The sequence below is a fragment of the Protopterus annectens genome, chromosome 13.part0 (assembly GCF_019279795.1).
Source record: "Protopterus annectens isolate FY-2018-M chromosome 13.part0, PAN1.0, whole genome shotgun sequence".
Lineage (NCBI taxonomy): Eukaryota > Metazoa > Chordata > Ceratodontiformes > Protopteridae > Protopterus > Protopterus annectens.
In genome coordinates, this window is record NC_056747.1 from 154,247,604 (window position 1) to 154,271,885 (window position 24,282).

Here is a 24,282-nt window from a genome sequence, read left to right on the forward strand (position 1 = left end):
GGCTATGATTGAACATGGTACTTAGGTGGGGTGCCAATTTGTTCTGTAGTTCATGTAGAATGCAGCCTGGGATGTTGTCAGGTCCCATGGATGCTGTGTTCTTGGCTTTGGAGAGTGTGGTTTTTACCTGTGCAGCTGTGACTACAGGAACTTTGCATTCTTCCGGTATAGAGATGGGCCCTTCAGGGGGTGAGAGGGGGTTAAAGTTAGCACTGAACCTATCTGCCAGGATGTTGGCAATATCAGCTGGTTCTGTATATTTAGTGCCATTGTGCTGTAACTCAGAGCAGATCTGAGTGTTGCCATTGAGCTTCTTGACATAGCTATAGAATGCTTTGTGGTTGTCTTTAGAAACAGTGGCGATTTTGTTTTCGTAACCAGCTTTGCAGGATTTTATGAGGGATCTCAGCTTCTTACTCTGGCTGATCAGGGAGTTCCTCCAATTATGAGATTTTACTCTTTTTTGCAGCAGTTTCTTTCTTCTGTTGTAGAGTTTGTTTATGGCAGGGGGATCACCAGACTGACTTCGTTTTTTTAGAGGACAGCATAAGCAAGGCATTCCACTCACCTCTCACATGCTGCAGAGATATATATTTAAATCAATGAATGTAAACCATTCACTGCAAATAACCGGTACTATTCCAGTCAGACTGATTCTTCATACCAGGCCCCAAACTATGGGAATCTCTTACACCCTCTCTTAAGGATATTTCATCTTATTTAAAATTTTGGCCTTAACTCAAAGTCATCTTAAAAAACAACTTGACTGTAATTATGTTCTCTGAACATGTATAACTCAATTTTCGCCGGTCTACATCTTTCTTTCTCTCATCCATCCTTAGCTACCCTTGATATTTTTCTACTGTAGATTTACCTTACAAAGAACTAACATAAAACTTTGTACATGTTGTATATACAGCATATTATATTTGTTGTAATAATGTCACTCTGTATTTTGATTTTTATGTTTTACTCTGCAGCATGGTTGCCTTCTATTTTTCCTTCACTGAGAATGAAACTGGTCCTCAAATTTGGTTGAGGGGGCACCTAGAGAAGGACTGACCGAGGTACAAAATAAGCTAACTACAGATCTTTACAAGACGTACAATTCTAGTGCTGGAGTTGCCAAAACCAAATATATGGGTTAGAATAAAGACTTGGGAACTTGTGATGTAACCAAATGTAACATGTTTGGAATATGATAGAGTACAATTACAAAAAAGTGTCCAGAGGGACATTTCGGGAAGACAACTGACCTGTATTAAATGGCTATGCTACAAAAAAAAAACAACAAAAAAAACTCCTTTAAGAACTTAATAACAAGCAAGGACTTTCCAATAAAAAAGGTGACAGGCTATCTTATGTGCATGTTCTCCATATGATTTAAACCTTGTTGCAACCTCTTTTCTATGCATATTGAAAGCTATGAGAAAAAAAGATATAAAAATTAGTGACTGGATTAAATAGAAACATAAATAATTTTTATTTATCAGATTACAACAAACAAACAGAGAACAGTAAACAAAAGTACTACTTAAGGAAAGAGTATTTATACAAATTAAACATTTTATATCGTGTATTACAAACTACTTTGTTTTTTCTAGTAAGTCCTGTATAATGACAAACATATACATTAATTACTTTTTGATCCTCTTGTTTTCCAACTTTAATTCCATTCTGTAAAGAGAAAACAAAAATAAATACATTACTCCATAATCCGTTCAATGTTTCACACATTACTGCTAGATCTGTTTGGTTTTAAAAGTATAATTACAATGTACGTAGCAGTTCATCTCTCTGCACATGTAACTCGTAAAAGAGCAGATGCCCACTAAGCCCAAACAATTAAGTCTGCGAGTGACAGATGAAGACTGGTCTTATCTTTGTGATTCTCTCAAGTGATACAAGCATGCAAAAAATGGATACCTGAATTAAATATAACTCTGCATGACACAGCCTGATTATAGGGTGTACCCTTTTCAGAACAGAAACACACTGAGTTCTATCAGACAACCACCTGTAGCTCTTTAAAGCATTATTAATAGATTTGTAGAGTAAACTGCCAAAAGCTTTGTCTAAAACGAAGAAAGTAGCTCCCACTTTGAAACCATGACAAAGTGTAACCTGATTACAGAATTCAACCAGATTTGTTAGTGTAGACTTCCCAGCACTAAATCTATGTTTGTATATGTCAGTCCTGAATGGGTTTGTCAGAAAGTCAGCTCAACAGACATTTCTCAAAGCATTTAAAAATTACTTAAGTAACACTAACTGGTCTATAATTATTTATTTATTTGCAGTTCGTTAACCGGGAGAGTCCACTGGGCCAAGATAAGCCCTTTTCAATGGAGGCTTGGCGAGAAAAGCTCCATTTACAGACCTATAAACTGAAATCAGAACAAACCAAAGCAAAACAAAACAAAAATCTACAACAATAAAATATCAATTAATACAGAATTAATATGAAGCAATTATATAATCAGTATCATCAGAAGTTAAGTAAAAAGCATTACACGACTCTAATATATTATACTGTTCTAATACTGACAAAGATCAAGTTGCTGTAGTGTTAGTAGTATCAATGTATCTTTATAGTACAGAAAAATAATTGGTTTTGAACAACCTGAGATGATGGAATTAAAAATTTGGGGTGGATTAGAAATGCCTATGCGGTATAAGGCATAGGAGGCAGTAAAAATAGTCAGAGAGAAGTAAAGGAGGAAGCAGTCTTGTATTAGTAGAGTTATGGGTGAAAAAGGTTAGAGGAAGTGTGGGTATTGGGGGTTGTGGGGATAGTAGGAAGGAGGTTAGGAGGGGTGAGAGCAGGAGCATTCCCAAGAAGAAGAGAAATGGGACTGGAGTAAGATCATAAAAGAGGAGAGGTTCTGGGTGGTACGAATATGGAGAGGAAGATAATTCCATTTACATGCTAGAGAAAATGACAGTAGAAATTGCCCAGACGTACATATGGGTCTGTATACTTTGAGGATATTCTGATTTTTGGATGTGAGGGATCGATCAAGGAGATGCATAGTAGGTATGGAGGAGAGAGAGGGGCATTGTACTGGCTTAAAGATAAGCTTGTAAACTGTAGAGAACTGAATGTAAAGGAGATGGTTGGGGAGTTCCTGCCAGTTTAGGGACTGCAAGGCAATGCAATGGTGTGAGGAGGATTTGGAACTGGTGGCAAACTTGGCAATTTTATTGTAACAGGATGCCAGTTTGTCCTTAAGGGTGGCTTATAGATGGGTAAGAAGAGGGGCACTGTACATGAGGGAGGGAAGGAAGTAGGTGTTAAAGAGGGTAAGCCTGGATGATGGGATAAGGAAGCGATTATGACGATAAAGCATTCCAAGCCGAGCTTCTGGTGGGTTTTCTTGATGTTGCTTTGGCAACCTTCAAACACTGGACCCCACCCAGTTTGGGCTCATGAAGGGACGATCTTGTCTCCTGAACCTGATTGACTTCTCTGAATCAGTCTCCAGAGCTGTGGAAGAGGGTAAGGCGGTCCACACAGCCTATCTGGACCTCGCCAAGGCCTTCAACACTATCCCCCAATCTGGAATCATAGATAAACTTACTAAGCTGGGCATTAACCCCTACATAACTCGATGGATTGCCAACTGGCTTACTGACAGAACCCACATTGTAAAAGTAGCTGACTTCAAATCCAGCTCCAGACAAGTAACAAGTGGAGTACCTCAGGGTTCAATCCTAGGCCGCTCTTGTTTGGCATCTACTTCTTTGAATAACAGGCCAACATTAAGGGACTCTGGCTAACAAAGTTTGCAGATGACTGCAAACTGGGAGCCATTACTGAATCCCCAAATGATGTGGATATTCTACAAAAGGGCCTTACAGAAACAGATGCTTGGTGCCAGAGCCATGGGCTCAAGCTCAATGCCAAGAAATGTATAGTTATCCCTTTTGGGAAAAAACATGTACCTGTGAATTACCACAAAGGTGGCAGTACACTAACCACCGAAAGTATGAGAAGAGACTTAGGGACACAGGTGGACAGTGGTCTCACCTTTGATAAACACATTGCCACAACAGTCAGGAAATCTTTCTATGCAGCACACCTCATCACTAAGGGCTTTTCATCCAGAAAAAAGGAGGTCATTGTCCCACTGTACTCATCTCTCATTAGACCCATTATAGAATACAATGACCCATTTGGTATGTACCTCTCAAGACATCTGCAACAACTGGAAAGGCTGCAGAAATACCTCACTAAAAGAATCACAGGCCTAAAGCAGATGCCCTATGCTGACCATCTAAAAAAACTCCAGCTATACTCTGTCACATATCGCACTCAGAGGCAATCTCTGATTAACATACAAGGCCATGTCAAACACAGAGCTAGTGGACATGCTACCCTTAAAGAAATCCCAATTCCTCAGTGCCACATGCTCCAGGGATCTAAACCTTGTCATCACAATGAACAAAACATACTGGAGGTATAGGTTCCTGACCCAGAGACTCCCCAGACTCTGGAAAAGACTGCCCAAACATGTCAAGCAGAGCGCCTCTTTGGCCGTCTTCAAAAGGAACTTTGGTGACTGGATGGGAGATAAGAAATTCACTCCGGGGATCACGTCAGTTGCCCTGCTAGACAGGGGTCCAGGGAAGTAAATATTGTGGGAAGAAATAGCCAGTGAATTGTTATGGCTTGGCTTGTACAGGCCCTAGGACCGATAGCCTAGTACCAACCTATGAACTTATGTCAAACTTTAGTTGTTCATCAATGTGAACACCCAGAAGTTTAGTGTAGGGAACTATTTCAATAAGAGCCATGTTTTGGCTTACTATAGAGGAGGAGTTTTTGTCTATTTTTGTATTCTTACATGGGGTAAAGATGATAATTTTGGTTTTAGATACATTCAGAGATAGGTGATTATTAAAAGCATCCATGTCTCCATACTGTTAAAGGTGACATGAGTTAAATACATTAGTTTGGGGAGAGAATTGGCAGAGCAAATGATAGTACAGTCATCTGCGTATTGGACTAGTTTAGTGTTTAGGACACAGTAATGAAAGTCGTTAATGAAGATGTTGAATAGTAATAGTCCCAGGATAGAGCCTTGGGGGATGCCTGTCAGAGAGTCAAAGTAAGAAGAGGTACAGTTAGTTATTCCACTTGACTGCTTGCTGCCTGTTTGAGAGGTAAGTGGAGAAACAATTGATGGAAGAGGAGGAGAGATTAAGTTGAGAGAGTTTAGACAAAAGTAGGCTATGGGAAATGGTATTGAAGTCCTTAGATAAGCCAAGGAGAAGGGTGGCTACAATATTTCCAGAGTTGTGAGCGTGGTTGATGTTATTAAGGAAGGATAGAAGGGCTGTGGTGGTACTGTGTCTGGGTCTGAAACCGTGTTGTGTTGGAGTTTGCAGATGGTTATCTAGGAGGTAAGGTAAAAGCTGCAGGTGAATACATTTTTCAAGAATTTTGGTGAAAGGGGAGATAATGGCTATGGGGCAGAAATTGGAGATATCCATACTGTTGCCCCCTTTATGAAAGGGAATGATGAAGGCTTTTTTTCCTGTGGAGGGGTACATAGGATTCTTGGATAGAATGATTGATTAGACTGCAGATTGGGAGAGCTATGCCATCAGCTGCTAACTTGAAGTTAGATGGTAAGTTGTCTGGGGCATTAGAACTTGATTTTTGTTTTTGGAGGAGTTTTTTATAGTGTTGACAGGAATGGGTTTGAGGATGAAAGGAGGCGGGTGGCTAGTGATGGTGGTATAAGGAGATGAGTCATGGGTGAGAGAAGTGGATAGAGCTAATGAGTTGTTATGAAAAGATGTGGTAAAGCTTGGCTACAGAGTCTATGAAGAAGTAGTTCAATTTAGAGGCTATGATGTGATCAGAGGAGTTAGGGTCAGGGCAAGGATTGCCTCTTCTGCCAGGACTAAGGAGGGCAGAGATACTACTACAAAATTTCTTGGGGTTGGATTTGTGACTGTTTTGAAACTTCGAGTAGTAATTCTTGCAGTCGGAAGCAATTAGTTTTTTAACTCTATTACGGAGTTCTTTGAATTCTGTAAGGGAGCTACGTCTTTTGTATTTTTGGTAGAGTTTCCATGATTTATCATGGGTATGCGTCGAGGATATTATTTCTTTAGAAAGCCAGGGGGCAGTTTTGGATTTCACTCTTTTAGTTCTAGGTGGAGCTAAGCTGTTAAGTATGTTGATGAATGAGGTATTAAAGTATGTCATAGAGTGGTATAGTTGAAGAGTTTTTAGAGGGTTCCAGTTAATTTGTTTCAAGTGATCAGAGAATGATTTAGGTTTGAAGTTTTTGAGGTTCACGGGTTAAAATATAATTATGTTGAAGTTGAAAGGAAGAGGGTGAGCGGCGTATGAAGGCTGGGAGGTGATCGCTAAGTGAGATGGGCACTGTGCCACTGTCACATATATTGTTGAGATTGGAGGATGGACGGGCACGGAAGGATCTGCAAGTTCCTTTTGGTGGCAGCCACCACCATGGCATCAGCGGGGATACCCTTTTTAAGGAATTGTTTGTCACTAGGGGCAGTTATAAATTTAGAAGGCCTCCTAGGGACTGGCTCTACAGAGTCAGGAGCTGTCCACGCCTTTCGTGCTATAACCTGCATAAGGGGGTCGAAAGGCGGAGACACCCAGGAGGTGGAGGGCCGAGATCCAAACGCCTCTAGGTATACTGACTCATCCTCAGAGGGATTGTTGGAGGGCCAGTTTCCCCTCTGTTTCAGAAGTTCTAGGATGTCTGAGAAGGAGACATCCTCAGAGGGGGATCTAGGGGATCCCTCTGACTCATCAAAGTCAGTATCCGAAGTGACAGACTCAGGGGAGTCTACATGCTTCCTCTTACAAGTCCTCTTCCTAGGAGGATCTCCCGAAACATCAGGAGAATCCTCGGAAGAGGGAATTCCCAATGGGGAAACCTGAGGCGGAGGATCTCTGGGTCCTGTGGCAAGAGAAGTGGCAGAGATGTCAACAGGTACAATAGAGGGAGGAGCTACGGGAAGAGACTGCTGACTGATACCAGTGGCCAGTACACTCTTCATCACCTCGAATGCTCCCCTCCCAGGCAGGTCCGAGAGACCCCGCTCCGAAGAGCTAGGAACTCCAGGGGCCACCGAAAGGGAAGTCTCCGAGGCAGATGTCGGAGCCGAGCTCACCAAGGCCGAGGCTCCAAGGGGAAGAGCGGGTTCGGACAAGGGTCCGATGCCACTCACCCCCTCGGAGGAGACCATGGAAGCCCGACCACGAATCCCTCTAAGGAAGAGGAGATAAGAGTAGGGGCTGAAGGAACAGAAGGGGTATCCGTCCTCCAGCCGTAGCAGTAACCCTGCCGAAGAATCCAACTCCAAACTCTGGGGTAGAGTTGAAGGAGGAACTGTAACGGGGTGTGGACCAACAGTCGTCTGCTGAGGCGGACTGTGTAGCATTTGGGCCAGTACCTGTGACTTGAGCAATCTACTGACCACTCTCTCTAGGTCATGGTCTGACAACCTGGATGACCTTGAAGATCGGCTCCGATGGCTCCGCTCCGATAGAAGAGGGAGGCCGGAGCCGAAAGTATCGGCTCCAAGGAAGGAGACCTCGACCTCTTCCTGGAATGGGTCATCGGAGCCGATATTATTGATCCTGTCGGCACCGATTTCGGAGCCGGCAGAGCGCTCGATGTACCGGCTCCAGCCGGAGCCGATACAGCCACCAAAGTAACGGTGCCGGAGCCGATCGGAGCCGACACCGATGCCTGTGCCACATGGGTGTCGGAGCCGATCGGAGCCGACACCGATGCGGTCACGTGGGTGTCGGAGCGGTCGGAACCAACCCCACAGTGGTCAAAGAGATTCGGCACCGATAGCCATCGGCGCGAAGGCTTAGTAGATCCAGAATCGGCTCCAGCCGAGCCGATCTCGACTCTATACGAGTCGGAGCCGAGGCCACAGGCTTAGAAACAGAAGCCTGGGTCTTGGCAGATTTTGTTGATTTTGTGGGGCCGACTTGGCCGGAGAGCCCTCCGGCTTAAGAAGACCCTCAGAATCAACTTATTCTCTCCTGCAGGACTCTCTGGCTGAAGGAGTGACAAATAGCACAGGAGTCCTGCAGGTGAAGAGGGCCTAAACAGTATAGGCAAGAAGTGTGACCGTCTGTCAGAGACATCTTCTGACAGCACGAGTCACACTTCTTAAAACCTGAAACCCTCTCTTTAGACATGGTGCCCAAAAACACACACACACCAGTCCAATTAAATTAAATTAATCCCAAAAGGGATATAGTAAATTAAACCAACACACACACCCTAACAGGGGGATGGGAAAGGAAATTAACTGACTAAAAATTTAAAAGAGACAGGGATTTCTGTCAGAAAAATTAAGTTTAAAGTTAAACTATCAAATATAAAAAGTTTTTAAGTAAAAAGGGGCTTAAATGTCACAAAAGTGAATTACTTACCAGGAGCTGGTAAAGAGAAGACCTCCCAAGCGAAGCGGCAAACGAGATCTGGGTACTTCCTGCCTTGCATCATGGGATATGGGGCTGCCTCGAGCTGGTAAAAGGAGTTCTCGAGCTAAAGCAAGTGCCGAGTCGGAGCCGAGGGATCGGCTCCGAACCCATCAAGCAAGAATGAAGGCGAGATTGACAACTTAACATGCTCCATTTACAGACCTATAAACTGAAATCAGAACAAACCAAAGCAAAACAAAACAAAAATCTACAACAATAAAATATCAATTAATACAGAATTAATATGAAGCAATTATATAATCAGTATCATCAGAAGTTAAGTAAAAAGCATTACACGACTCTAATATATTATACTGTTCTAATACTGACAAAGATCAAGTTGCTGTAGTGTTAGTAGTATCAATGTATCTTTATAGTACAGAAAAATAATTGGTTTTGAACAACCTGAGATGATGGAATTAAAAATTTGGGGTGGATTAGAAATGCCTATGCGGTATAAGGCATAGGAGGCAGTAAAAATAGTCAGAGAGAAGTAAAGGAGGAAGCAGTCTTGTATTAGTAGAGTTACGGGTGAGAAAGGTTAGAGGAAGTGGGGGTAGTGGGGTTGTGGGGGTAGCAGGGAGGAGGTTAGGAAGGGTGAGAGCAGGAGCATTCCCATGAAGGAGAGAGATGGGAGTGGAGTAAGGTCTTAAAAGAGGAGAGGTTCTGGGTGGTTCAGATATGGGGAGGAAGAGAATTCCATTTACATGCTACAGAAAATTGTAGAAATTGCCCAGAAGTACATAAGGGTTTGTATACTTTGAGGATATTCTGATTTTTGCATCTGAGGGTTCGATCAGGGAGATGCATAGTAAGTATGGAGGAGAGAGAGAGGGGCATTGTGTTGGCTTAAAAATAAGTTTGTGAGCAGTACAGAGCTGAATGTAAAGGAGATTGTTGGGGAGTTCCAGCCAGTTTAAGGACTGCAAGACAATGCAATGGTGTGAGGAGGATTTGGAACTGGTGGCACACTTGGTGATTTTATTGTAACAGGATGCCAGTTTGTCCTTAAGGGTGGCTTATAGATGGGTAAGAAGAGGGGCACTGTACATGAGGGAGGGAAGGAAGTAGGTGTTAAAGAGGGTAAGCCTGGATGATGGGATAAGGAAGCGATTATGACGATAAAGCATTCCAAGCCGAGCTTCTGGTGGGTTTTCTTGATGTTGCTTTGGCAACCTTCAAACACTGGACCCCACCCAGTTTGGGCTCATGAAGGGACGATCTTGTCTCCTGAACCTGATTGACTTCTCTGAATCAGTCTCCAGAGCTGTGGAAGAGGGTAAGGCGGTCCACACAGCCTATCTGGACCTCGCCAAGGCCTTCAACACTATCCCCCAATCTGGAATCATAGATAAACTTACTAAGCTGGGCATTAACCCCTACATAACTCGATGGATTGCCAACTGGCTTACTGACAGAACCCACATTGTAAAAGTAGCTGACTTCAAATCCAGCTCCAGACAAGTAACAAGTGGAGTACCTCAGGGTTCAATCCTAGGCCGCTCTTGTTTGGCATCTACTTCTTTGAATAACAGGCCAACATTAAGGGACTCTGGCTAACAAAGTTTGCAGATGACTGCAAACTGGGAGCCATTACTGAATCCCCAAATGATGTGGATATTCTACAAAAGGGCCTTACAGAAACAGATGCTTGGTGCCAGAGCCATGGGCTCAAGCTCAATGCCAAGAAATGTATAGTTATCCCTTTTGGGAAAAAACATGTACCTGTGAATTACCACAAAGGTGGCAGTACACTAACCACCGAAAGTATGAGAAGAGACTTAGGGACACAGGTGGACAGTGGTCTCACCTTTGATAAACACATTGCCACAACAGTCAGGAAATCTTTCTATGCAGCACACCTCATCACTAAGGGCTTTTCATCCAGAAAAAAGGAGGTCATTGTCCCACTGTACTCATCTCTCATTAGACCCATTATAGAATACAATGACCCATTTGGTATGTACCTCTCAAGACATCTGCAACAACTGGAAAGGCTGCAGAAATACCTCACTAAAAGAATCACAGGCCTAAAGCAGATGCCCTATGCTGACCATCTAAAAAAACTCCAGCTATACTCTGTCACATATCGCTTACTCAGAGGCAATCTCTGATTAACATACAAGGCCATGTCAAACACAGAGCTAGTGGACATGCTACCCTTAAAGAAATCCCAATTCCTCAGTGCCACATGCTCCAGGGATCTAAACCTTGTCATCACAATGAACAAAACATACTGGAGGTATAGGTTCCTGACCCAGAGACTCCCCAGACTCTGGAAAAGACTGCCCAAACATGTCAAGCAGAGCGCCTCTTTGGCCGTCTTCAAAAGGAACTTTGGTGACTGGATGGGAGATAAGAAATTCACTCCGGGGATCACGTCAGTTGCCCTGCTAGACAGGGGTCCAGGGAAGTAAATATTGTGGGAAGAAATAGCCAGTGAATTGTTATGGCTTGGCTTGTACAGGCCCTAGGACCGATAGCCTAGTACCAACCTATGAACTTATGTCAAACTTTAGTTGTTCATCAATGTGAACACCCAGAAGTTTAGTGTAGGGAACTATTTCAATAAGAGCCATGTTTTGGCTTACTATAGAGGAGGAGTTTTTGTCTATTTTTGTATTCTTACATGGGGTAAAGATGATAATTTTGGTTTTAGATACATTCAGAGATAGGTGATTATTAAAAGCATCCATGTCTCCATACTGTTAAAGGTGACATGAGTTAAATACATTAGTTTGGGGAGAGAATTGGCAGAGCAAATGATAGTACAGTCATCTGCGTATTGGACTAGTTTAGTGTTTAGGACACAGTAATGAAAGTCGTTAATGAAGATGTTGAATAGTAATAGTCCCAGGATAGAGCCTTGGGGGATGCCTGTCAGAGAGTCAAAGTAAGAAGAGGTACAGTTAGTTATTCCACTTGACTGCTTGCTGCCTGTTTGAGAGGTAAGTGGAGAAACAATTGATGGAAGAGGAGGAGAGATTAAGTTGAGAGAGTTTAGACAAAAGTAGGCTATGGAAAATGATATCAAAGGCTTTAGATAGGTCAAGGAGAAGGGTAGCTACAATATTTCCAGAGTTGTGAATGTGGTTAATGTTGTTAAGGAAGGGTAGAAGGGCTGTGGTGGTACTGTGTCCAGGTCTGAAACTGTGTTGCATTGGAGTTAGCAGATGGTTATCTAGGAGGTAAGGTAAAAGCTGCAGGTGAATACATTTTTCAAGAATTTTGGTGAAAGGGGAGATAATGGCTATGGGGCAGAAATTGGAGATATCCATACTGTTGCCCCCTTTATGAAAGGGAATGATGAAGGCTTTTTTTCCTGTGGAGGGGTACATAGGTTTCTTGGATAGAATGATTGATTAGAATGCAGATTGGGAGAGCTACGCCATCAGCAGTTTACTAGAGGAAGTTAGATGGTATGTTGTCTGGGGCATTAGAACATGGTTTAAGTTTTTGGAGGAGTTTTTTATAGTGTTGACAGGAATGGGTTTGAGGATGAAGCGGGGTTGGCTGGTGATGGAGGTACATGAAGATGAGTCATGTGTGAGAGAAGTGGATAGAGGTAATGAGTTGTTATGGAAAGTTGTGGTAAGCTTGGCTACAGAGTCTATGAAGAAGTAGTTCAATTTAGAGGCTATGATGTGATCAGAGGAGTTAGGGTCAGGGCAAGGATTGTCTTTTCTGCCAGGACTAAGGAGGGCAGAGATACTACTACAAAATTTCTTGGGGTTAGATTTGTGACTGTTTTGAAACTTCGAGTAGTAATTCTTGCAGTCGGAAGCAATTAGTTTTTTAACTCTATTACGGAGTTCTTTGAATTCTGTAAGGGAGCTACGTCTTTTGTATTTTTGGTAGAGTTTCCATGATTTATCATGGGTATGCGTGAGGGATATTATTTCTTTAGAAAGCCAGGGGGCAGTTTTGGATTTCACTCTTTTAGTTCTAGGTGGAGCTAAGCTGTTAAGTATGTTGATGAATGAGGTATTAAAGTATGTCATAGAGTGGTATAGTTGAAGAGTTTTTAGAGGGTTCCAGTTAATTTGTTTCAAGTGATCAGAGAATGATTTAGGTTTGAAGTTTTTGAGGTTACGGGTTAAAATATAATTATGTTGAAGTTGAAAGGAAGAGGGTGAGCGACGTATGAAGGCTGGGAGGTGATCGCTAAGTGAGATGGGCACTGTGCCACTGTCACATATATTGTTGAGATGTGAAACTAATATCCAGTCTAGAATGCTGCCAGAGGAGTTATGTTTGTTAGCTCTAGTAGGAGTTTTTATTAATTGGGAGAAATTGTAGAGGTTTATGCTCTGGGAAGTGTTGCCTGAGTGAACAGAAGTCCAGTTGATGTTAACATCCCCAATTATAATTGTTTCATTACTTATATTAGATGAGAACCTAGAAAGGATATCTTCAAGTATGGGGATGTTGTTACTGGGTGGATTATATAGGGCAGCTAAAACTGTGTTTTTTTTTGGTTATTAATTTTTAGGAGGTCCAAGGTTAATTTGGCTGTAGATAATTGAGGTATAGGGTTGGTATAGGGTGTCATGGTTAGAGTGGAAGAAAAGAGTAGGACTACTCCACCTCCTTTCTTTTGTATTCTATCATGTCTTATGATTCGATAGTTGGGAGGAGTGATTTCAGTGTCTTTTAGGTGTGATATGAGCCATGTTTCAGAGACTGATACAATGTTGGGTTGGTTATGGGAGAGCCAGGTGTGGAAGTTGGGTAGTTTATTACAAAGGCTTTGGGCATTGATGGCAGTGGAAAGGAAAGATTTGTGGAGGAAGGGTGAAGAAGTTTTGGTTGAGTTGGTATTTTGGTTGACAGGGGGGCCAGGGTTTGGGTGAAAGTCTCTGGACAGGAGGATAGAGATTAGTTCAAGAAGAAGGGATAGATGTTTTGTAGAGCTCCCAGAGCTGAGGTTGAAAGGGTGGGAGAGAATGGGATATGGATTTTGAGGAATGAAAGCTATGTTACATGTGACAAGATGCTTTCTGTTAAAGACGAGATAATCATAGGGATGACAGAGATATGAGGAAATGAAGCCAGAGTAGAGGGAGGTTTTTTTGGCATGAGAAGAGGTTATACAGAAGGAAGGAGAATGAGTGATGTCGGGAAAGCAGGTAAGGTGGCGTAGAAGGAAGAGGGAGGAGAGAAGCAGTATTGCGAGTATTAGCTTTGTAAGTATAGAATACATAGCTGTTGTGTAGAGTGGAGGTATGGTGTGATACAAGGAGGAACAGGTATAGGAGATTAGATGGGTTCTGTTACATAGGTTAGATGTAATTTGGGGGGGGGCAAGATAATTAGAGTGAGGGGCAGAGTAGAATAACTGCAGTGAGGGAGGGGAATGTTAACAAAGAGGTGTGTTTTGAAAGGCTGTATCTGTTTGAGGGAGTGGCTATGTAGCTACAAATGTGGAAGTAGTGGGGGCAGGGTAGGGGAGCGGAGTGAGCCCTGAGGGCGAACGGAGTGGGTAGAGCTAAGAAGGAGAAATAGTCAACAGGAGAAATAAAAATTCAACAAAAAATAATCGGTAAAGAAATCCCTCTGTTAAGAAAACAAAGCTGCAGTAAGCACAAGGTGAGTGAGATACCAAGTGTAGAGTAGGGTCTGAGTTTTGAAGAGAATGCGGTTAGAACGTGTCAGGGGAACTACAGATGGGAGACTAATTCTCATACAAAATAAAGTTGACTAAGTGCAACTGGATAATAGTATGGAATAGAGTACTGGAAATTTAAAAGTGGGGTTGTACTAAGATCTAGTGGCGGGTCTACTTCATTTCACTGAAAGCTTATTTCACTGAAACTCAATTGCCTGCACACAATTCACTGAAAGCTCATTTCACTGAAAACTCATTTGACTGAAACTCATTTTGTTGAAAGTTATATATGGCCTTTTCCCCACTGTAGTGCGATCCTGGAGTTAGTATATAAAGTAAGGGACGTGTGGGGGGCTACGCCCCCCCCCCCCACATAGTTTGGTTATATATTGTCTTCCAGAAAGAGTTATTCATTGGACTTGTAAGTATCCATATCTATGGTGTTAAACATTTAAAATAGGTGGGGGGCTATGCCCCCAACACACTCCCCCTTACTTTATATACTAACTCCAGGATTGCACTACAGTGGGGAAAAGGCCATATATAACTTTCAACGAAATGAGTTTCAGTGAAATGAGCTTTCAGTGAATTGTGCACAGGCAACTGAGTTTCAGTGAAATGTGCTTTCAGTGAAATAAAGTAGACCCTTAGTGGCCTATCTACAGAACAATTACATAGAGAAGAGATCAGCCACATCTAGTTTACCTTTTTTAAACAAATGGTGAGGTGATAGTTTTTTTCCCGCAGCAATGGAATTTTACAATTAGCTAGCAGTTTCTTAAATATTTTATGTAGTATATAATTAAGAACTAAAGGAAATTTTATCACCAGTGTAGTTGGAATGTTGTCTGGTCCCATGGATAATTTCACAGTTTTCTTAAGTACATTTTCAATCAAATCATAAGGTATAAATGGGCAGAAAATAGAAGTTATGTTCTTACCATAACGTTCCATGTTAGTTGTCTTCTTCTCGCCTTCTTTCTTGCTAGATGGGTTCGGAGCCGACCTCGGCTCCGACTCGGCCACTCTAAAAGCTCGAGAGTTGGTTCCACCGGCTCGAGGCTCATCTTATATCCCACAATGCTAGGCGGTATTACCTCAGATCTCGTTTGTAAGCTAGGCCCAGCCAATAATAAATCCAGAACTACTGGAACAGGGAACACCACCTCTATAAAAGGAGAGGAAGAAGGTGACCTGAAACCTGATGAAGGGATATATACAAAGTATAGCATATACATATACAATAGAGGTGGAAGAAAGTGAGGTCACAATCAAACTCCTCTAGGTCTGTCCAGGCTAGGGGGAAGGAGGGTGGGACGCAAGAAAGAAGGCGAGAAGAAGACAAGGCGAGAAGAAGACAACTAACATGGAACGTTATGGTAAGAACATAACTTCTATATGTTAAGTTGTCTATCTCGCCTTCATTCTTGCTGGATGGGACCGCATCCCTAGCACCTTGTCCCGGGTGGCCTATCGGAACAGACTCTTGAGAACAGTGGAAAGTACAGTTTTGTACCTACCATAAATGTAGATGTTCGAAGATCCACATTGCTGCAGTCCTTACATATGGGTAGTCCGCTGTCCTCGGTCAGCCCGAATACCAAAGTATTAGGCTGACGTCGGTCATGGGCGCTCAGATCTGACATCAGAGCGTCAGGGTATAAAAGCGCATGACTGACGTCATATCCTCAGTCTTTTCTTGCCCCAGATGTCAGAAGGCCCTAAAAAGAAAGGCCACAGCCCAAAAACAGGATACCTCCCAAAAACATGCCCAACAACCACCATCACCCAAACCATAAAGCCATGCCAAACTACAGAGGGGAAGGAGGGAGGGTAAATTGGACTGCAGCAATGTGGATCTTCGAACATCTACATTTATGGTAGGTACAAAACTGTACTATGTTCTTCATCTCACATTGCTGCAGTCCTTACATATGGGTAGAATCCCAAAGCAGAGGTAAAGGGAGGATGGCAAAATCATAAAGCATTAGGGGCTGCTAAAATGCCCTGTAATATTGCAGTGGCAAATCCAGCCCTAGACTTAGAATAAAGAGGAAGGTGGTAATGTTTAGAAAAAGTGTGAACTGAACTCCAAGTGGCTGCTTCCAAAATATCTTTTGTAGCTACCCCCCTTAGAAAGGCAGTAGAAGTGGCAGTAGCTCTAGTGGAATGAGGTCTGATTCCAGCCAGAATCTCCTTACCATGATGGGAATAACAGAAAGAAATACAAGAACCAATCCATTTAGAAATAGTTTGTTTTGAAACAGGTTTTCCCTGAGAACCCAAAGCAAAAGAAACAAACAACTGCTGAGACTGCCTGAACCCCTTGGTTCTGCTCAAATAATAACACAACTGCCTGTGAATATCCAAAGTATACAAAATCTTCTCCCCTTTATTTTGGGGGTTTGCATAAAAAGTAGGCAAATGAATAGTTTGGTTCAAGGCCACACTAGAAACCACTTTAGGCATAAAGGAAGGATTAGTACGCAAAGATACCCTATCCTTATGAAAAATCAGGAAAGGTTCCACTGCCATAAGGGCCTGTAATTCAGAAACCCGTCTTGCAGAGGTAATGGCCAACAAAAAAGCAGTCTTCCATGATAAATACTTTAACTCGGCAGTAGCTGCAGGCTCAAAAGGTTGTAGAGTAAGTTTTTCCAACACAAAATTGAGATCCCAAGCAGGAGTAGGAGCTCTACGTGGGGGTCTTATGTTCTTTGCCCCTCTAAGAAATTGCTTAAACAAAGGATGAGAAAATAAAGGAGGGTCACAGTCATAGTGAGCAGAAATGGCTGCAGCATGAACCTTAATCGAGGAGAAAGACAAACCCTTGTCCAATAACTCAGTAAGATATTGAAGAGAAACACTTAAATTAGGCTTGGAAACATCAAAGTCCTTCGCTTTGCTCCAAATAAAAAATCTCCTCCATTTATCAGCGTACACTTTCCTTGTACTAGGCCTTCTGGCCTCCAAAATAACATTCAAAACTTGTTGTGGAAGCTGAGACCCTCCAGGGTCTAAAACAGAATATGCCAGGCTGTTAGATGCAGAGACTGAATCTTGACATTGAGGAAGTGATTGCCTTCCTGAGACAAAAGATGCGGAATCAAAGGCAGAGGCCATGGAGGCGGCCGTACTAAATTCCTCAGTAGAGGGTACCAATGCTGTCGAGGCCAATCCGCGCTATCAGAATCATGGATGGCTTGTCTTTTCTGGCCTTCAAGAGTACCTTGGGAATGAGAGGCAGAGGTGGAAAGGCATAGACATGAAGATTGTTCCAACTGAAAGAAAGAGCATCCACCTTCCAAGCTGTGGGATGAAACATTTTTGTGCAAAACCTTGGCAACTGGTAATTTAGTGGAGAAGCGAACAGATCTATGTCTAGAGTTCCCCATAACACTGTCAACTTTTGAAATACATGAGGATCCAGTTTCCACTCGTGAGGATCCACTATTTGTCTGCTCAACACATCTGCTAAGGAGTTCTGTGCTCCTGGTAGAAACCTTGCCTGAAGATTGAGGTGTAAACTGAGAGCAGTCTCCCACAAAATCATCGCTTGCCTGCAAAGAGGGTACGAATGGGTTCCCCCTTGCTTGTTGATGTACCACATGACAGTAGTGTTGTCTGTTTGAATCAACACCTGCCCTGGGTGAAGTAAATCCTTGAAAGCCATCAATGCAAATTGGACTGCTAACATCTCCTTCAAGTTGATATGTAAATGTAGAAGTCTGACAGGCCACGTGTCTTGCACCCATTTTCCATTGAGGTGTGCTCCCCAAGCCTTGTCCGAGGCATCTGTCGTTAGAATCTGACTCGCCTCTGGTCGGGTCACAGAGAGTCCCTTGTTTAGGTGACATTCCTGAGCCCACCACAAAAATTCCTTCTGAATGCAAGGAATTATCGGAATGACAGTGTCTAGATCTTGGCAGTGTTGTGTCCATACATTTTTGAGATACCATTGAAGCTTCCTCATATGCAGTTTGGCATTGGGAAGCACCAGAATACAAGATGCCATGAACCCCAAGGCTTGAAGGACTGTCCTTGCAGTCAGCCTGGACTGTAGAGACATTTGATTGAAATAAAGAGAAAGGCTTCTTTGTTTGTCCGGGGTCAAAAAAAAGCCATCTGGGAAGCTGTATTCAGTCTCACACTCAGAAAGCACATGTCCTGAGAGGGTACTAGACTGGACTTTGTTTCGTTCACAGAATACCCTAGGCATCTTAACACTACCATCATATACTGAAGATGATGAAGAAGTTCGTCCCTGTCTTGTGCAATAATCAGGCAATCGTCCAAATAAGGATAAATCTGTATTCCTCTTAACCTGAAAAAGGCTATCACTGGAGCCAGAACCTTTGTGAATACTCTGGGCGCAGTAGATAAGCCAAAGGGCAATGCAGAGAACTGATAATGTAAATTTCCAGCCCGAAAACGCAGGTACCTCCTGCAACTGGGCCTGATAGGAACATGAAGATAAGCCTCTTTGAGATCCAGAGTTACCATCCAGTGATCTTTTCCCAACAGAGGTAAAAGCTGCTGTAACGTCAGCATTTTGAACTTTGGAATGTCCAGATAAGTGTTGAGGATAGATAAATCCAAAATTGGTCTCCACGTGTTCCCTTTCTTTGGTACTAGAAACAGGCGAGAATAAAATCCTAGGCCCACTTCTGACAGAGGAACTGGCTGTATAGCTCCTATTTGAAGAAGTAAAGAAATCTGCTTGTGAGCCTCTATCCTTTGCCGAGGAGGAACGTCTGGCATGCCTTTGAAAGGAGGCAATGTATGGAAATAGAACTTGTAGCCTCGGTTTATAATGTCCAATACCCATTTGTCCTGGGTGACTAAAAGCCAGTTTTGCTTGAAAAGTGCTAACTTTCCTCCCAAAGGAGCTGCCAGGCAAGAGGAATCTGGCAGCTGAAAATGCAGGTCATTGGGCCTGTTTACGAAAGGACTGGCCCCTGCCCTCACCTGCAGATTGTGCAGGCGAACTCCAAGTTCTAGGCCTGAATGTACTGTGAGCTCTGCCCCTGCCACGTCTAGATCTACCCCTAGACTGAGAATCAGAAGAAGGGTACGTCCACCCCTTAGTAGGCCAATTTCTACTAAACTTTGGAGGTTGCACCTGCAAAAAATCTTTAACAGTCTGCATAGACTTAGCCTTGTCTTCCATTTTCTTCAAAACCGACTCCACAGGGGGACCAAATAAAACTTCAGACTGTAAAGGGGCATCCAGAATTCTAGCTTTAACATGCTCGGACAAATTCTGATCCTTAAGCCAGGCGTGCCTACGAAGAACTGAACCAGTGGCAGCCACCCTAGAAGAGGCCTGTACAGCATCAAAACCACACTGCAAAGAATGCTTACCCACCTGTTCAGAGACATGTACTAAATCCTGCAATTCTTTACACTCTATGCCCTCTGCCAAAGCATCCACTTTAGATTTTAGCTGAGAAAGGAGAAAATTCTGATACTTCAACATATGAAACTGGCAATTTAAAGCCCTCATTGCTAAAGTAGAAGAGGTATACACTTTCTTACCCCATCTATCCAAAGCTCTAGCTTCCTTATCTAGAGGAACCGGATTCTTTACAACAGAGGCTCTAACACCCTTAGGCCCCTGACTAATAGTTTCTGGGTCCGCCCTAGGACTCTTATACAGATATTTATGAGCCTCAGGCACCCTGTAATACCTGTCCGGTTTAACAGGCGCAGGAGGCAAAGAATCTGGATCAAGGGAAGCCTCCGAGAAAACATCTTGAACAACATCCAAAACAGGAGGTATAGCCAATGGTCTATGCTGTGGTAAAAATAAGAATTCCCTAAGCCTCTTCCGTGAATCAGAGAAATCCTGACCTTCCCACTTAAAATGTTCCCTCATGGAATGCAGAGTTTCTGAAAATGAAAAATCCTCTGGAGGAGAAGCAGAAGGAGTGGAATCCTCTACATCAGAATCCGAATAAGGGAGAAAATCTTGAATATCCTCAGCAGAAGACTCTGAGTCATCTGAGGCCTGATCCAAACTTTCCAACTCTGGCTCCACTCTGGGCCTCTTATCAGGAGGGGGCATAGAACCTCTAATTAAAGTAATCAAATCTTCTGCCATTTTAAGCATGTGCTTTTTAGGCACAGACCCTGATGTACCAGAAGGGACACCAGAGGAAGGCAAAACAGACCTGCCCTTAGAAGAAGCCCTAGAAATAGAAGCAGAAGGCCTAACCACCTTAGGCATAGAAGGGAGAACAGTAACTTGAGAAGCCCCTTCAGCCTGACCTGATTCCTGGGAGGCCACATCCTGCAAAATCAAAGTTTCCCCCTGAGACTCAACAGAAACTTCAGCCGGATCCACCTGCTCTACAGTAGCTTCTGCAGGACCGGCGTCCGAAACGGATGAATCAACCTGTCTAGGTTTTAAGGATTTGTCTTTGCGCTTCTTCGTGGAAGCGGGCGTCGGAGGATCCGACGGCATAATATAATTACACCGCTTACCAAAGACTAACCTAGCACAATCTAACCTCCTTTTTATAGTGCGCTTATTAAACCTAGCACAAAACCGACACCCGACTACGTCGTGGTCCAGTCCCAAACAAGGAATGCAAAGAGAGTGATAATCCCTATGCGGTATCTGTTTCCCACAAGAAATACAATTATTCACTTTTTCTGACATCCGGTAAGTAACTGAGGCAAGAAAAAACAAAAATATTCCCCAACGGGGTACTTAGCCCAACTTGGTTTCGGTCTGAAACTCGGAATTCGAAAATTTCAGAACGCCGAACGGCACTTGCAACGCTGCTTCTGCATCGGACCATGCGGCAAAAAAGACTGAGGATATGACGTCGGTCATGCGCTTTTATACCCTGACGCTTTGATGTCAGATCTGAGCGCCCATGACCGACGTCAGCCTAATACTTTGGTATTCGGGCCGACCGAGGACAGCGGACTACCCATATGTAAGGACTGCAGCAATGTGAGATGAAGAACATCCAAAATTAGCTCTATGTCTAGAAGCTAGATCCAACTTATAATGAGAAATGAAAGTGTGAGGAGTAGCCCATGTAGCTGCTGCACAAATGGTATCAATAGGCAGCCTGTCTTGGAAAGCTAAAGAGGTAGCCAAAGCCCTAGTCGAATGAGCCTTAGGTTTGTTAGGCAACTTTTGGTGTCTAATTTCATACACAAGGGAAATCAGGGATGTTAGCCATCTGGAGAGTGATACCTTAGAAACTGCAAGGCCCTCTCTACCTTCTGCATAAGAAACAAACAACTGGTCAGTTTTTCTGATCTGTTTGGTCCTGTCCAAATAATATCTCAATTGACGATGAACATCTAGCCAATGCAATTTTTGTTCAGACCTGTTAGAAAAATTAGGAAAAAACACAGGGAGGTCTATGTCTTGATTTAGATTTGCCACAGAGGCTACTTTAGGTAAGAAGGATGGATTGGTCCATAAGGATACCCTATCCTTATGAAACAACAGATAGGGTGGTCGAGTGCTGAGTGCATGAAGTTCTGAGACCCTTCTAGCTGAAGTAATGGCTACCAGAAAGAGAGTCTTCCAGGATAGCAATTTCATTGAACAAGAAGCTGCAGGTTCAAAAGGGGGAAGAATCAAAGATGTGAGAACTAAATTAAGGTCCCAAGAAGGAGGAGGAGTTCTTATCGGAGGCTTAAGGAGAAAAACTCCCTTCAAGAACGCTTTGCAAAGCTTGTGGGACATGATGGCAGAATCTGAGATGCCCACATGAAAGTTGGATATAGCTGCCAATTGAACTTTAAGAGTAGAAGGAGATGAACCTGCATGAAAATGTTCAGCTAGAAAATCCAGAACTGTTTGGATGGGAGCAGTAAACGGATCTAAGTCCCTTCCTTGAGCCCAATAGGCGAAACGTTTCCATTTACTCAGATAAATCTTCCGAGTGGAAGATTTATGGGAAGCTATCAAAATATCTCGAACAGAGTGAGATATTTGAGGAAGCCTGGCTAAGGTTGGAACTGGAGGAACCAAGCAGTGAGGTTCAGAGAGGGGAGGGAGCGATGTAACTGACCCGACTGATGGATCAAAAGATCTGGAACTAGGTCCAGATGCCAAGGTTGCTCCAACAGAAATTGATGTAGAAAGGGGAACCAAACCTGTCGAGGCCAGTAAGGAGCAATGAGGATCAATGAGGCCTTCTGAGCGATAGCTTTCTGTATCACTTGAGAGATTAGTGGGAAGGGAGGAAATGCATACAGAAGTCCCGGGGCCAAACTTGGACTAGAGCGTCTCTGCTGGGCTGGCCTGGTAACGGGAATAGGGTGAAATACTCTCTGCACTTGCTGTTTTGGGGAGTAGCAAAAAGGTCGCAGCAAGGCTGACCCCACTTGAGAAAAATTTTCTCCAAAATAGAATCTTTCAGAGACCACTCGTGAGGCATGAGGATAGCTCTGCTCAACTTGTCCGCGATAAGATTGGACCTCCCGGGGATGTGCGTTGCAATCAGAAACCGCTGAGAAGAAATCGCCCATTGCCACAGTGAGTGCTTCTCGACACAGGGGATAGGACCTGGTTCCGCCTTGTTTGTTGATATACCACACTATAGACATGTTGTCCGTCTGGATTGCTATCGTTCCCAAGGGAAGAGAGTCTTGAAGGGCTTGCAACGCTAAAAGCACTGCTCTCATCTCTAGAACATTTAAATGCAAGTGGCGTTCGTCTGGTTGCCATATGCCCTGGACTGTTCTGCCCTGATAATGCCCCCCCACCCGATCAGGGAGGCGTCCGTTGTCAGAGTAGCAACTGGAGGGGGAGGAACAAAGGGTCTTCCCAGGAAGAGCTGGGGGGAAGAAATCCACCAAAGAAGATGATTCTTGCATGCTTGCGTAATCATAATGGTGTGGGACATCGGAAGTTGTTGGTACGACCATTGTGTGAAGAGCATCCATTGAAGGATTCTCATGTGAAATCTGGCTAATAGAAGTAGAGGGATAGCAGCCGCCATAATCCCTAGTACTTTCAGAACTAATCTGACTTTGACTCTGTTGCTGTGGAAGAAAAGGGAGACCAGTTTGCGTATGTCTGCTATTCTTTGGTCTGTGAGCCTCGCAGACATGTTGACTGTGTCTAGATTTGCGCCTATGAAGGTAATAGCACGACAAGGCGACAAAACAGACTTTTCGCAATTTATTGAGATACCTAACTTTTGACAAATGCGAAAGGTGTAGTCTCTGGCTATTAGAAGGAGATGCTTGGTAGGAGCTGTGAGGAGCCAGTCGTCTAAGTATGGAAACACCTGGAATCCTTGACGTCTCAGGTGAGAAGCTACCTGCCATGCATTTGGTAAACACCCAGGGGGGCAGTGGTGAGTCCAAAGGGCAGGGCTCTGAGCTGAAAGTGACTGGTTCCCAGCCTGAAGCGGAGGAATCTCCTGGAGCGTCTGTTCATTTTTATATGATAGTACGCATCCTGGAGGTCTATAGAGCACATCCAGTTTTCCTTTCCCAATAGGGGTAGGATGGATTGTAGCGTGACCATCCGAAATCTTGTTTTCTTGACCGACTTGTTCAAGATACTGAGATCCAAAATGGGTCTCCAGTCCCCTGTTTTCTTTGGAACCAAAAAGAACTTGGAGTAGATTCGGATCCTTGCTGGTCTGCTGGCACTGGCTGAATGGCTCTTTTTGCAAGCAACTTTGAAATTTCCAACGCTGCTTGATCCCTTTGAGCGGGTGGAACATCTGGAAGGGATTTTTTTTGATTGATTTGGAATACGAAAGAACGGAATGGAATAGCCTTCGGAAATGATGGACTGTACCCACTTGTCTTGAGTTAGGGATCGCCAGGCTTCTGGGTACAGTGACAATCTTCCCCCGACTGCCTCCGAAGGTGGACAGTCGGGCAACACCTCAGGGATGCTGGAAGGGCTTATCGGAAAAGGTTTCTCGATTGCCCTGGTTCTGTGGACCCCCCCTGCCCCTAGGGCGAGTCTACCATTGTTGTTCCCTCCTCTGCCTCTGGAGGGGAACCGACTCTGTGCGTCAGGCAAAGTCCCTTGAGATTGCTTGCGGAACCACATTTTCCCACTTTTCTGGCCTTTGGGGTAAGGCCTAGAAGGAGTAGAAAAACGGACTCTGACGGCAGAAAGAGTTTTGCCATCTGTCTCGCACCTCATCAAGGTTTCTTTCACTTGAGGACCAAAGAGGGA

At 43.6% G+C, this 24,282-nt stretch overlaps 1 protein-coding gene across 1 annotated transcript in view; it reads right to left on the reverse strand.

Annotated features, from left to right (window-relative positions):
• Window positions 1-1,498: 1,498 nt before the first annotated feature.
• Window positions 1,499-24,282, reverse strand: part of CPAMD8 (C3 and PZP like alpha-2-macroglobulin domain containing 8) — a 7,231,600-nt gene continuing 7,208,816 nt past the window's right edge. The window contains exon 41 of the mRNA XM_044054766.1: window positions 1,499-1,677. The gene's annotated coding sequence lies outside the window, so the exon portion shown is untranslated. The remainder of the gene's footprint in view (window positions 1,678-24,282) is intronic.